The sequence below is a fragment of the Emys orbicularis genome, chromosome 3 (assembly GCF_028017835.1).
Source record: "Emys orbicularis isolate rEmyOrb1 chromosome 3, rEmyOrb1.hap1, whole genome shotgun sequence".
In the NCBI taxonomy this organism is placed as follows: domain Eukaryota; kingdom Metazoa; phylum Chordata; order Testudines; family Emydidae; genus Emys; species Emys orbicularis.
In genome coordinates this window covers 50,187,879-50,203,608 of record NC_088685.1, presented here as the reverse complement: position 1 = coordinate 50,203,608, position 15,730 = coordinate 50,187,879, and the positions used below count along the sequence as shown (strand labels likewise).

At 42.4% G+C, this 15,730-nt stretch overlaps 1 protein-coding gene across 1 annotated transcript in view; it reads left to right on the top strand.

The window, feature by feature from the left end:
• Positions 1–15,730, top strand: part of DST (dystonin) — a 434,612-nt gene that overhangs the window by 209,047 nt on the left and 209,835 nt on the right.

Sequence of the window (15,730 nt, the reverse complement as noted above, 5' to 3'; positions counted from 1 at the left end):
GCCAAGAGACACATCTTTCTCAGAGCAGTCTTAATTCCAACCAGCCTACCTGAAAATATATTATGAGAACCCACCAGATATACTCAAGAGAATGCCCATATAGCCCATAATGCATTGGTTCTCAACCTTCATCATCCCAGGGACCTCTTTTGCCATATAAGAATCCTCCTGAGGCCACCATCTCCCATCTAGCCAGGTTTCCCCTCCATTTAGCAATGTGGGAAGGGTCAGGTGGTGTCAAACATTCACATCTGTTCATAACTTCCTTGGTCATAAGACTCCTAAGCTGAGGGCTTGTCTACACTTACCAGGGGATCGACTCATAGCGATTGATGCATTGGTGGTCAATTTAGCAGGTCTAGTGAAGACCCACTAACTTGACCGCAGATCGCTCTCCCGTTGACTCCTGTACTCCACCTGAACAAGAAGCACAATGGGAGTCGACGGGAGAGCGTCTCCTGTCGACATGGCATAGTGTGGACCCCGTGGTAAGTAGATCTAAGTATGTCGACTTCAGCTACGTTATTTACATAGCTGAAGTTGCGTAACTTAGATCGATCTCCCCCCGTAGTGCAGACAAGACCTGAGACACATAATCTAATTCAGGGGAATTTTGTACTGACTAGATGTCACTCATCCAGGAAAGAATTTTAAAGGGGCTATGGACAGAGTTATTTTTCTGAGTGTTACTTCCATTCCAATAGATAGTCAGAAGAAACTGCATAAATCATGCATGTCTCTCTATTTCTTTTAGTAACATTGGAAAGGTAGAGGGAAATAACCAGCAAAAAGCTGAACTGAATGACTTTGAGAGCAAATGAATCAGGCAGGATAGAGTGGTAAGGAGAACATGCATGGCCCAAGCATGTATGAGAAAAGAACAAAAAAATCACAAAGATATTGGAAGACCCAAGGAGTGGAAGAGGAATGAAATAGGACTGAAAGGGAGGAGTTTAAAGAAACAGAACAGCAATTTTTTTAAATGCACATATGCAGAGTTTTATTGTACTGTCCTTTTTCAGCTGCTTTCCCTTTATGCTATGCTCCTCCTATATTCATACATACTGTGTCTACCCGTATACACGCCCTTCCCAGGAGTGTTTATGGCACTAATTTTGTAGCTAAGAGGGTTGTTACACTTGTGGGACCTATTCCTGCTCCCACTGAAGCCAATGGGATTTTTGCCATTGACTTCAATGAGCTCCGCACGTCTTTCACTCTGTATTTTAAAGCATTAAAATAAATATCCTATAATGTCATTCTGTGTTATTATTCACAGGAGAGGAAAGTTTTTCCCAAATATATAATTGACCTTCTAAATACACAATTTCAGGGAAGTCTGTGGAAACTCAGTAATAGAGTGGCTGCCAGCCGAAAGTTAGGCATTGCCAACAGAGAGGCCAAGCAGTGATTTCTGAGACATTGCAATCCAGGCTGAGTAGGGTGCAGCACACAGCTGTGCTGCAGCAGGAGTAGGGCAGAGATCATATTGTGATTCACGTCCCTTCCGCCCCTGTGCTCCATGGGAAAAGCGAGCTATGCCAGGCTTTTTCCTGGAACAGCTTACTTGCATTTTTTCCAGGCACTGGCTCAGGTTTACTATCAGGAATGTTGCGGCGGGGGAACCAGGTATGATGCTCCTCAAGGGTACCCAGGGTTGTGAGGCATCTCACCATCATCTGCCCTTAGGATGCAGCAGTCTTGTCTCTGCCTGCTGTGGATCAGCTCTAAGTTTATAATCAAAGAAATAGAGATTCAAGCAACGATGAGTAAAAATATTGGAAACAAACAATTACATATAAACCAAAATCATAACAGGCTTTCTAGAGACTAAACTTTGTTAACGAGTTACTCTCTTGTCTAAAGAAGTCTTTCTCCCCAGAGTTCTTTTCTGCATTTGCAACCAAGCCTGGTTGAAGCCCCTTTTTCATGAAGCAAAAGTGCTGTCTGTTTACTCCCTCTGTGAAGGGCGCCAAGGTGTCTTCTTTGCCTTCTAAATATAGTGGAACAAATCTTTGCTGTAAATCTCCAGATAGCCTTAGTGGAAGTTGAAGGTCAAAAATTGTCTTCTTACTTTAGAGCAGGGATCAGCAACCTTTCAAAAGTGGTGTGCCGAGTCTTCATTTATTCATTCTTATTTAAGGTTTCGCGTGCCAGTAATACATTTTAATGTTTTTAGAAGGTCTCTTTCTGTAAGTCTATAATATATAACTAAACTATTGTTGTATATAAAGTTGTTGTAAACAAGGTTTTTAAAATGTTTAAGAAGCTTCATTTTAAATTAAATTAAAATGCAGAGCCCCCCAGACCGGTGGCCAGGACCCGGGCAGTGAGAGTGCCACTGAAAATCAGCTCGCATGCCGCCTTTGGCACACATGCCATAGGTTGCCTACCCCTGCTTTAGAGAGATAGCTAACTTTTTATCAGAATTAATAAAGAATTAGGATTATTAGAAATAGGGCTACGTATGAGTATATGGAGCCACCTACGTGGATGCTGTTGCAGGATTTGGGCCTTGTTTTTGTAAGTATTATTCTATGATTTTTGTAAAAACAGAAAGACATATCAAATATCTCCCAAATTAGACCATTGATTAGTTTAACATTGAACTTAGCCGTGAATACTTTTTTAAATATAGCTCCTTTGTAGTTATTTTTTATTTGAACCTCCCCAAATTTACATGAATGTGTAATCTGGTACTTTTGTAAAATTCACTTATTATTTCCCATGAAGCTCTGGGATATTTCAGTGTCCTGTACAGTTTTATAATTGGACTTTTTGTTTTTAAGTTTTTGGTTGAAGATGTGTGTTATTTGCTTGAGTATATTGTCTATAAAAAGGTGGGATTATACTTGTTTCATTTCAAGATGTCTTCTGTCACACAAGGGCTATAGAGTAAATTATGGATTTACAGTATGGCTAGTAAATGTATATATCTAAAATCAAAGCTAAATTTCAGTTACAAAAGTAACACTGAATGGTAAAAATTTAAAGAAATATCCAGAGAAACTATCTGTACATAATCATAATTTTATTGAAGATTTATACTGCATTAGCACCTGGAAACTTCTGTTACCATCGTGGCTCCTTTGTGCTAGGTGCTGTACAAATACATACGAAGACTCAGACACAATCCCTAACCCGGGGTGGGCAAACTTTTTGGCCTGAGGGCCACATCTGGGTGGGGACATTGCATGCCGGGCCATGAATGTAGGGCTGGGGCAGGGGGTTGGGGTGCAGGAAGGAGTGCGGGGTGTGGGAGGGGGTGCGGTGTGCAGGAATGGGCTCAGGGCAAGGGTTGGGGTGCAGGAGAGGTGCGGGGTGCAGGAGGGGGTGCGGAGTGTGGGAGGGGGCTCAGGGCAGGGGATTGGGATGCAGGAGGTGTGCGGGGTGCGTCAGGTGGTTCAGGGCAGGGTGCTGGGGGTGTGGGGTGCAGGAGGGATTTGGGGTGCAGGCTCTGTCCCGGCGCTGCTTACCTTGGGCAGCTCTGGGGTGGCAGCGGCGCGCAGCGGAGCTAAGGCAGGCTTCCAGGAGCGGCCAACCATGTCCCTGTGGCCTCGGGGGGGGGGGGCAGAGGGCTCAGCATGCTGCCCTTGCCTGCGGGTACCTCCCCCGAAGCTCCCATTGGCCGCGGTTCCCCGTTCCCGGCCAATGGGAGCTGCAGGGGGCGGTGCCTGCAGGCTAGTGCAACGCACGGAGCCCTCTCTCCCCCCCAACAGGGGCCGCAGGGACGTGGTGCTGGCCGCTTCCGGGAGCAGCGCGGGGCCAGGGCAGGCAGGGAGCTGGCAATGGGGCTGGCAATCCCGCGGGCCGGATGCGGCCCGTGGGCTGTAGTTTGCCCACCCCAGCCCTAACCAGAACATCTTAGAGTCTAAGAACAAAAGTGACATGAAGAGTAGAGAGAGAAAGACACAATCAAATATGTACAGTGGTCATATATATACACAAAAACGTGACACTCACCCTGAGGTGCTGAGGATCATGAAACCCCATGAAGCACTTAGGGTGAAATTTATCTCTATGCAGGAAGCGAGTGCCGGACCTATGTACCATGTAAGACATGTTTTGAAGGCTTATGTGAGACTGAAGTGATGCATGGGGCTTGTGCTGACCCCCAGCTCAGGGATGAATTTCACCCATAATATGAAATGAAAAGACACTGATTAGGAAAAGAGTCTGGTTAAACATAAATTAATCAACTCACTGTCTGGTGGCAACTAGAAAAGCAAACAGAACCCTGGGATGTAGAAACAAGGAAATAGACCATGCAGGAAAGAAGATTTTTGTGGTGCTACACAAAGGGTTTATGAGACTACACCTGGACTATTGTGCACAATTCTTGGCATCAAGTATCAGAGGGGTAGCCGTGTTAGTCTGGATCTGTAAAAAGCGACAAAGGGACCTGCGGCACCTTATAGTCTAACAGACGTATTGGAGCATAAGCTTTCGTGGGTGAATACCCACTTTGTCAGACTACATGCGTAGTCTACATGCCACAGGACCCTTTGTCAATTCTTGGCATGACATTACGGGAAGGATCTTGAAGGATTGGAAATGCTACAGAAGAGGGAAAAAGAATGAGAAAGAGCTCCAGGGGTTACATCTATAAGGAGGAGTTAATAAAAATGAGTTTATATAAAAATTAGGAAAGAAGAGTTAGGGTCTGATCAAAGGCCATTGAAAAGAATGGAAAGATATTAATAGACTTTGCACCAGGTCCTTAGCAAGGTTCATAAATAGGGCATATAAAATTTTGGTGGGCATAGGGAAAGTGGCTATCACAAAATAAAAGGAACTGAAGCCAACAAAGGACCATACACAAAAAGTATTTAGGAGAAACTTCTTTACACTGAGTAGTTCACACGGGAACAGAGAAATATAAGCTGCAGCTGTGAATGTCTTCAGAAAGGAAGTAGGAGTAAGGCATTACAAAGAACAAATGCTAGATAGAGAGGGTGGGATCAGTTTACATGTGTCATATGACTTTGTTTTGAAATATTTCTGTGTATTCTTTCAAAACCTGTCCGCTGATGTTTTTAAAGTGTGATAAAGCATTTAACAGGCTGAATCTTCTGTGCTAAATTCAAGCCTTGTTCTATAGCATTGTCCACTTTATAAAGCAGAGGTTTGCCAGGCAAGTGTTGTTACAAGCTAAGCTACAGGACAACAGTGCACACGGCACCACAGTAATGTTAAAACATGTTGCAGGTGATCAGGCACTGACATGAATACATTCCTTGAAGGTACAAAGAGTGATGCCAAAATTTGCAATAACATGCTGAGCAGCTTGAGGGGATGATTTGAAATGAAACTGACTATTAAATAGTGTCAAGCCTCAAAATGCTTGGGGGTTAAGTTTAAAATAAAAAGAAAGATTATTTGTATCTTCTAGTTTCTGCTTGCCATTTTCTAACTTATAATTTATTGTTACCTTCTCTTTAACAAAAAGAAAACCTCAAATTTTTAGTTCATTTTGTATTCTCAGACTTTTTTGTTGTTGTTGTTAATAATTACCCTTTATAGCTCAGATGGAATTAAAGGCCTGACAATTAATATTTTGCAGTTTGGGAAAAGAAAAAGAGTTTTAAGAAAGATTTTAAAAATATTTAAGTGGGCAAACATTCTTACTTTTAATGTATTACCTGACTAAATATGGTACAGCTCAGCATTTAAGCTATTTTGTTTAAACTTAGATTTCTGTATTTAGAAATGTACGGTAGCTGCAGCTTTAACAGGGCTGCCACATTCCCTGCACTCATGTTTTCTGGCTAGTAGTAAAGAGCATAGTCGTAGTAGTGGCGGCTGGCCTGCATCAGCTTGTGTTGGGCCTGTGATCCAATCTGATTTCACAAGGTAAACATGGTTAGGCCTGGTTAGTACTTGATGGGAGACTTGCAGGAAGTCAAGTTGGTTAATTTAGAAGGTGGCATGCTTCTCAGAATCAGCATTGAAGTAATACCTCTATATAATGCTCTGCAGCACAGTATTGCTGGAGGATGACAGTTCCCTTTTGTAACAACTTTCAGGGTTTCCGAATCTGTTCTCGTTCTGCACTGAACAAAAACAAAATGTTTCAAACATTTTCGCAAAAATGGAATTATGTCAAAATGTCCATTTTTGGATTGAAAAGGTCAGCTTGTTGGTTTGGGTCTCTCTGTCTCTCTCTCTGGTTAGAAGCAACCAGAGAGCCGTAGACCTCAGAAACTTTCCTGTTGAAAATTTCACTGAAATTGCTACATCTCTGTGAAATGTCTCAGCTTTGACAAAACAGCATATTCAGATGAAAATCCAATTAGTCAAAAATATTCCAACCAGCTTTACTGCTGAGACTGCGTGTTGTCTTTTGGATGAGCTTTCATTAAGGATTCCATACCACTTTTTCACAAGAGTAGGAATCTTAAACCCGGTGGGTTGGCCAAATGCTAACGGGAGTAATTATATATAACTAAATACCCAATGGAATTACAGCTGGACAGTATTTAACATTCCTTGTCCTAAACGCCCACCTTCCTAGCTGGGGTTAGGCATTAGTGGTGCTGGGCAGCAAGAGACACTGCTTTGGGGGCTTACAGCTTGCGCATCTCTCCTGTGAAGTGTCTACTCCCTCCCTTTCCTCCCATCTTCTTCTTCCCCTGATTGGTTGGGCTCTGGCTATTCCTGTATGCAATGAGGAATGGTAGTCTATATTGGGTGGCCAAACTTACTGACCCTCTGAGCTGCATACAACAATCTTCAGAAGTTCGAGAGCTGGGGCATACCTGCCGGGGCTCGAGGCTTCAGTCCCGTGGGAGGTGCCTGCTGGGGCTTCAGCCCTGCAGGGAGGGGGGTCTCGGGGCTTCAGCCCTGCTCCTGCTGAAGCCCCAAGCCCCAGCAGGTCCCTCCCCATTGGGCAGAAGCCAGAAGGGAGGCGGGGGGGGGCATGTGGAGTCATGTGCCTTCCCCCACGATTTTTGTGAGGGTTTGCTGGCCCTCCTCAATCACATGGTGCCGCTGGAGCCGGCAAGCTGGGAGCTGCGGCCATGGGGAGAGGCAGCGTCAAAGACTTGGGAGCTGCAGGTAGGGGCCACTGAGGGTAAGGGGGGAATGACTCAAGCTGATGGGGGGGCAAACCTTTAAATTGTGCCCCCCCCACCCTCAGCAGACACCAGTTGTCTCCGGCAGAAGCCCCAAGCCCCACTATCTCGCCACAGGGCAGAAGCCCTGAGCTCCCCCTCCCACTCTAGTAGATGGAGAATGGGGAGGGCTTGGGGGGGCTCTGCAAGCCACACTTTAATTGTAAACGAGCCGCATGTGGCTCACGAGCTGTGGTTTGGCCACCCCTGGTCTAGATGCTGGTGCTGCATATAGGGGATGGGCCTTTGGCCCCATCTGTGCAGTGCCATTGGCTGTTTTGTGGGGGGTAGCTCCCTTTGGGGGTGGGAGTATAAGGAGCCCGTGGTCAACCTCAGTTCGGTCCCTATTTTGTCCCTCTGCCTTCTTTCAGTAGGTTTGTTCAATCTCCTGAAATGCCAGGGGCTTGGCCAACCAGCCTTTTGGGGATCGGAAAGGGATTTTTCCCACACGGTAATATTAGCAAACAACTTCATGGGTTTCTTCACCTTCATCTTGATATTCAAACAATCTGAGTAGGGGATGCACTGTTTATTGTTACAACTTTTGGCAAATTTCCAGTGTAATTTGCAGGTTAATGGGGAAAATTATAGGCCTTTCCCTCAGAGATGCCTATTCAGGCATTGGTCCTAGGCATAGGCTTTGTATAATGAGGATGCCAACCTTTATGTCTTCCACAGTATGAGGCTCCATTCATCTTAACATTTATCTCACACAAGGATGGGGGCAGGGACCCAGCTAGGCAGTTCAGGTCCCTTAGCTGTCAGGATAAGACCACTCAGTTCTGGTTTCTGTTACATCTGTGGCCAGCTCAAAATCCACACTGGAACTCCCCTGCCAGGTAGTGGTTGGGGTGCTGTTACCCCAAGTGAAACTTGATGGTTAAGTTGATAGTGTTGCAATTTCCATATTTAACTAATACTGCAGTGTTTGGGTCTAACTGTTATGGTTATTCACTCTTAAATGTTTGGGTTGCTAACAAAGGTGGAACTCTTGACTTCACATTGGTTTTTGAAATGCTGTGCTGGTAAATGTAAAGAAATGCAGAATGGAAAGTTTAATCTGAACAGGTCATGTATATTGCTGGGCTCTAAATTAATTGAAACCAGTTTGGAAAAAGACCCAAGTGCCCTTGTGTTTAGCACAATGAAAGTATCACTTCTATGCCCACTGATAGTCTTAACTGTAAACAAAGTGTGCGGATGTCTAAAGAATAGGACAGGAAAGATTTCTGAAAATACTGTATGGGCATTATGTGAATGGATGGTGCATCATCACCTTCCATACTGTGATCTGATAACTCCATCTCAGAAACTATGCCAAGAAACGGGACATCCAAAGATGAACAAAGGAAATGTGTAGAAGCATGAGAAGACTTCCATATGAGGAGAGACTGAAAAGATTAGGACTGTTTAGTTTAAGGAGGAGATGAATAAGAGAGGACATGATAGAGGTACATGAAATAATGAATGGCATGGATGTTTGTAGGAAGGCTTCTTTTTACAATACAAAGGAAGACAACAACTTGATAAAAGGAAAAACTTTTACAATGAACCTGTGGAATATACTGGTTCAAGGTCTCATTGAGGCCAAGGGTTTAGTAGGATTCAGAAAAGAATTAGACTTTAAATGGACAAAGATAAAATCCACAGCTATATTATATACCAAAAACAAAGGCCACGGGCTGTGAACCCTCATGCTTTATGGCATAACCCAACCACTCACTGCCTAAGGTTAGGAAGAAGCTTCCTATATGGGCAGGTCATTCCATAATTGTCCATTATGAGGTTTGCTGCACCTTCTACTAAGATCTCAGGTACTACTCCATTTCAGAGACACAGTACTGGACTAGATGCTTCACTCGTTTGATGTGTTATGACAGTTTCTGTGCTCCTATATCTTGTGGCTCAGAGTTAAGAATATTATTGTAATGTGTAAGACTGAATGTTCATGTCAGTATTGTCTGTAAGTCTATCGATAGTATTTTCCTTAGCGCTCATCATTGTAATACCTAAGTACTAACCATAACTTATTTATAGATTCCAAGGCCAGAAGGGATCACTGTGATCATCCAGTTTGATCTCCTATATAACACGGGCCACAGAATTTCCCCAAAATTATTCCTAGAGCAGGTCTTTTAGAAAAACATCCAATCTTGATTTAAAAGTTGTCAGTGATGGAGAATTCACCACAACCCTTGGTAAATTGTTCCAGTGGTTAATTATTCTCACTGTTAAAAATGTACACCTTATTTCCAGGCTGCATTCGTCTAACTTCAGCTTCCAGCCATTGGATTGTATGCTACCGCTGTAAAATACTAGAGTATTTATTTTTACTTGGACTAGTACTTGGAGAATTTCTAGGACTAGTCTCTCTTGGTTTGGTTAAAATATAGGGTTTAAAAGTACTTTGTACAGTCTTTCTGATTTTAAACCTACAATAAGGATTTTAAAATAATGATCTCCCAAGTCACATATTATGCAGGTTTATTAATTTAATAGGGCGCACTCCATCCCTGTCCCCGGACTCTGTTTGTGGAGTGGCAACTTCCCATGATTTACTTACATTAACATCACCAACACCAATACAATCCCATGCAGCAATATCATTTACAGTGATTCTCTCCTTTAGCTCTTTCCTGCAGAGTCAGGAAGGGACAGAGATCTCCCTTCCTCGAGATCGCTGCACACGGAGGGTCAGTGAGCTCTAAGCCCTTATGATTGGACCACCTTACGTGTCCTTTCATAGTAATAAGGGGGTTCTGAGACCACATCCTAAATTCATCCCTGAATATTGGTTCAGAGTTTCACCTAAATTAAACAATTAGCCTTCCAGTCTTCTTCTCAAACCTGCATTTGCTGCTAGGAGAGAAGAAGCTACATACTTTGTATGTTTCCAGAGCTTTGTTCTATTACAATGACAAGACTAAACCTTTCAGATTGTCTCCCTGCTTCTTTATGGCTATATTCAACTCATTGAAAGGCCAAGCCATCTTGTCACAGAGAATCTCTAAATGGACTACATTCTGGATCTCCACCGGTTATCAACTGGCTGGTGAGCCCCTCCCTCCAAACGTCAAAACGCATTCCACCAGGGCACAAGCAGCATCGTCAGCATCCTTCTGGAATGTGACAATATCGGAGTTGTGTAAAGCAGTGATTTGGAGCAACCTACTGACCTTTGTTAGTCATTATGCCCTCGACATGGCATCTAGGTCTGCTGCCAAGTTTGGGACAGTGGTACTTCAATCTCTGCCCAGGTCTACACTAGCGGGGGGTCGACCTAAGATATGCAACTTCAGCTACGCGATTAGCGTAGCTGAAGTCAGCGTATCTTAAGTCGACTTACCTGGCTGTGAGGACAGCAGCGAGTCGACCGCTGCCGCTCCCTCGTCGACTCCGCTTCCGCCTCTTGCGATCTGGAGTTCCGGAATCGACGGGGAGCACGATCGGGAATCAATTTTATCGCGTCTACACTAGACACGATAAATCGACCCCTGATAGATTGATCACTACCCGCCGATTCGGCGGGTAGTGAAGTCCTGCCCAGTCTCTGTTTGATACAGCTGATGCTCCTCCATCCCACTTGGAGAAGAGAGAAGAATTACTAACCCTACAGTAACTGTGGTTCTTCGAGATGTCACAGTCAGTATGTATCCCATGAGCTGCCCTCCTTCCCTGCTTTTTAGGAATCCTCAGCAATTTGAATTGAAAGGGAAGTGAGGGGAGTGGGTTTGGCCACCCTCATGGAACCACAGGGCACATGTTCAATCCTTTCAGATGCTGCTATTCAAAACCCCACCAACTCTCATGTGCCTAAGGTGCATGCACACCTATGGGAGATCCACACTGACTTCTGCAGGAACGACAGTGTCTGTAGGGTAAGTAACTGTTCTTTATGATATATGGATCTTGTAAGAGTGTTCTAGAGCTGTCTAGCAAATAGTTCCCCATTAAGGAACTTCTTTAAAAAAAACACCCTGGGAAATTTAATACCAACAACAAAACGCCTCCAATTAAAAGTCCATTAAAATTGCATTGTGAAGCACTAAAATACTGAAAATTCCAAAACCAGTTTTGCTCCTGGTGCATAGGCATTAATTTGAATTATGTGATAATATTCTATTATTCTCATAGGATACCTATATCATTCCATGTGCAGGTTGGATGATATGCAGTGAATGAGACAGGGGTCCTCAGGATCTGTACCTGAATTGGAGGCGAATTCTGCATGTAGGGTAAACTTCCATGGACTTACTCTGCATGTACACTGGTGCAATGAACAGCATTTCTGAACGCCCTTTAGTGGACAAGGTAGATGGTGAATGAGGTGGACTACGTAGTGAATAAAGGAAGAGTTCAATCAATGAGTAGTGAGGATAAATATTATTAAACATCTCATTTACTCTGCGTTATCTACCCAACACAATGAATAAGAGAGTTGCTTTATGGCAACTAATAATATTATATAATCAGATAAGTAAGGTTTATATTGAAATGTACATGTACAAGGGGGGTGAAGCTAAGTTTACGTGGACACCCTTACCATTAGCATTCCCTAATTTTTCAGTTATTTTCTGTGCAACTATAATGTTCTTTAATATAATTTTCAAATTATTTGCTAGGATTCTTTTTGCCATTCCCTTCTGAAATGCAGGATAGACCCTACCTGATTTAGAAATCCTGCAATTCTTAGTCATTTTTTTATGATCACATGTTCTGACATGATCTTTAATTATTTTAGTAAATTTTCTTCCTTCCCTGAGGAATGTATGGCTCTTTCTGGCATCTGTTCTTTGTTATCATCTGTGAACACTAAGGAAAGAATTCATTTAATATTTATAGGCGTTTTCTCATTAGAGCAATTAAAAACCTAGCTAGACTATACTTAGATCTTCATTTAACTCTACATCTCCTGTCATTTCCCCTGTGTTGCTACTTAGTGAAACTCATACAGTAATATAGCTACTTAATATAAGACAAGAAATATGCCTCTATTTTCTTCTTTTTTACTGCTATAGTTTAGTCAGACACCGTGTTGATGATTTTATTCAATCTGAATTTCCCAAGAATTAAATAATTTAGTTTCTGTATATGAGATCATTTCATACATGAGTCGTCCTGTTGAACTCATTGACACCAATGACATGTGTGAAGTTACTCACGTGTATAAGCATTTGCAGGATCAGGGCATAACTTATTTTATTAAAGATAAACAGAATTGTTGACAGTAAAGTTGTTGTCTTAAAACAATGAAAAAGAGGATATCGTTTGTACAGTGTAATTGACTAGGGAGACTAAAGATAGATAAAGATCTTTTCCACATTGAAATACCATGATCCCATTTAAAATTCCCCAAATACTGTAGCTTCTAGTTTGGATCTTGACATTTATTTCCAAGGTTTATTAGATTCCAGTTATAAAAAAACCTATGTGCTGTGGGTAGCTCCATTGATTTCAGTAAGGCTACTCACAGACTGTAACGCTTAACACATGTGTGAGTCTTCTAGGATAAAAGCCTTAGTTTCCTTGCAATGTTATCAAAGTATTATTCTTTTATTCCTCTTCATGGATCTCTATATTAAAATTGTTTTCTTGAACAGGTATTAATTTTGTCAGTTTCCTAATTGCTGTGATATTACAGTATCACTCAGTTACTTTTAACACAAATTATATCTAATTTCTAACACCGACTCTAAAATCTTTAGTGGTAGAAGAGGCGCATTTTATTAATAAAATAATTAACGACTCACTATTTGGAAGATGAGCACCTTGATTTGGGTGTGTCTCTAACAGAGACATCTATTTTGTATGGAATGTTCCAACTTTTTGCGTGGTTTGTATTGTTTATGCATCTTTTCCAATGGCAAGGACCCAGCTTTGCTGAAAAATCAGCCATAAAATGAGTCACAGTGTTATGTTTGAAGGTGAGATCATTATCATTTTTTGAAGTGCATTTAGTTTCATTTGGTCTATACTATGTAGAAAACTGCTTAATAATTCTACACAAAATTATGTCATTTTATATTTATATAAACCTCTATACTGAATGCAAAATAGCATTTGCCCTTAAAGCTTATGGGGATTTTTATTTATCCTGTCTATTGTATTTGTTTTTTACTTTTAGAAACCAAAATGCTTGTTTCCCTGGATGCTGTCTTTAACCCACTGCTCCTCCCAGAATAAGCTAGTTAAATTAATCTAAATCAGTAGGATATGCATTATAACTGCAGTATAATCAGTTAAAGTTAGTAATGATTAAGAACTCATTTGAGAATAAATTATTGTTTCCATAGGTATCAGAAACATACATAACACATATACTCTAAAGCTGTACAAAGCACAGCCCTCACTTAGGGACAGATTTTGCAACCCTTACTCATGCCATGTAGTATTTTACTCCACAGAGTATTCCCTGATAGATCACAAGGGATGACACAGAGTATGTCTACATCTGGAGCTGGGGAGACATACTCACGCTTCCTCCCATCATGGGTTTCTAGGATCTCTGATGGGCATGTACTCAGGGTGGCTAGCCCATCCTGCAGCTCATGTTGCCGTGGATACAGTCCGTTTTTAGCACACTAGCTCCATATGCCTTCTTGAGATGGGAATCACACACCCTGCTCCAGGTGTAGACATACTCTCAAAAGGAATCTTCTGAGCATGCCCAGAAAGAACTGCCATACTAGGTTGATGGACAGGGGCTTTTGGTGAACTGAAGGATAATAAGCTTATGTTTGGAGACCAATGAAGTGCTTAAAAACCACAAGAGGAACCCTCTTTAAAGAAAAAGGCAGTTGTTTATTGATTTCGTGGCTCTTTTGTTCACATAGGGGCTGGGATCAGACAAAAAGTCTAACTGAGATGAGGGGGTAGGCACCCTTTTCTCTGGCCCTAAACTTCACTGCAACTTGTCCTGTTTGGAAAGAAGAGATGGTGACTCGCTAGGGATGGAGGCACCATGTCTCCTCTGAAGTTTCAAAATACTTCCGTTTGCACTTCTACTCCCCTATAAAAGATGCACCCTTGATTTTCAGTTTTAAAACCTGTTTTCGCCATTGTCCAAGTTCCAAAGGAACTCATTTTCAGTGAATCAGCCTCCAAGCTACGTTTCTGTTTCTGTAGGGGAGACAAGGACAGAGCCGATATGCTGAATGGAGCCTGTAGGTAAATATAAACTAGTTATTGTAGGTAGGCACAAAACGTATGGGATATACAGCTGATTAAAAATAGGATGGCTTTCACCGCAAATTTTTACTTTAATAAAATGAGGCCATGTTGTCTAGTGGATAGGGCAGTGGAGTGGGACTCAGGAGACCAGAGTTCTGTTTCCAGTCCTGCCACTAGTTTGGTGCATCACGTCTCTCCTTGTGCTGTAAGTTTCCCCATCTGTAAATTGAGGATAATTATACTGACCTCCTTTGTAAAGCCCTTTGAAATCTAGGGATAGAAGATGCTATATAAGAACCAAATATTATTATTATTATTTTATTATAATGGGAATATGAGTATCCATGTTTTGTGCAGGGTTTTGGAGATAGGAATGTATGTATTGTGGCGAATTGCCAGCACTACTATGATGGGTCTCGCGCTTTCTCTTCTTGGGGTGGGGGGTTCAGGGCGCCATTTCTTGCCCCTGAACTGGAATATTAACTGCCCCACTAGTGTCCTATAGGAGGGGAGTGGAGAGGGAGGGACCCAGGCCCGCCCTCTACTCCGGGTCCCAGCCCAGGGGCCCTAGGGATAGTGGTAAACCACTTGAACTAGCGGTTCCTTCCCCTGGGCTACTTCCCTCTCCTGCCCTTCAGCTTGTGTGTGTGTGTGTGGGGGGGGGGCTTCCTTTCCTCCCTCTGCACAAGCCAGGTGTCCCTTTACCTAGGGTCTTGGTCTTCTTAGCCCACCGCAGCCAAACTTTTCTCTGCTTCCCTCCAAACTGCTCTCTGCTCCAACACCAATCCACTCTGTTTCTACTCCTTCACACTGTTCTCTGCTCCAACTCCTTCCCTGTCTGATTGAAGCAGGGGTTTTTTATCAGGTGACTGGCTTCAGGTGCTCTAATTGGCTTCAGGTGCTTTAATTGGCTTTAGGTGCTTTAATTAATCTATAGCAAACTTTCTTCCAGGTACAGGGAATAAGGCTCCCTTCTAACCCTCTCCTGCTGCCCTCTGGCCATGCTGTATCACAGTATAAAATGTGTGGTATTTCACATCCATGTTTGTTTTAAGTGTTGGGATGCAGTAGCAGCATTTACCTGAAGTGATTGATGAATACTACAACCATTGTTTTTAGTAATTTAACTATGTCACCATAAGAGACCTCTTCCATTTGAGTACTTTATAGATTTTAGTCAGTGTATTGGAGCTTATTTTTATTGTGAAAAGACAAGGCTTTCACACCAACTTGCCCGATCTTGTTCTGCAAGTTGACAGTTGAATAGGTGTCCTTTTGTATTTCGTGCTGGTTTTACCAGCAAGTGTGAAATGCTTGGAAAGAAAGCAGAATGAAAAAAACCAACAACATATGTTTTATACAGAAAATATTTTTTTTCGTACTGTCTGTTGTGAAGTAAATCATTATTAAGCTATAATCTGTATTAGTGTGACCATGACATAGATTAG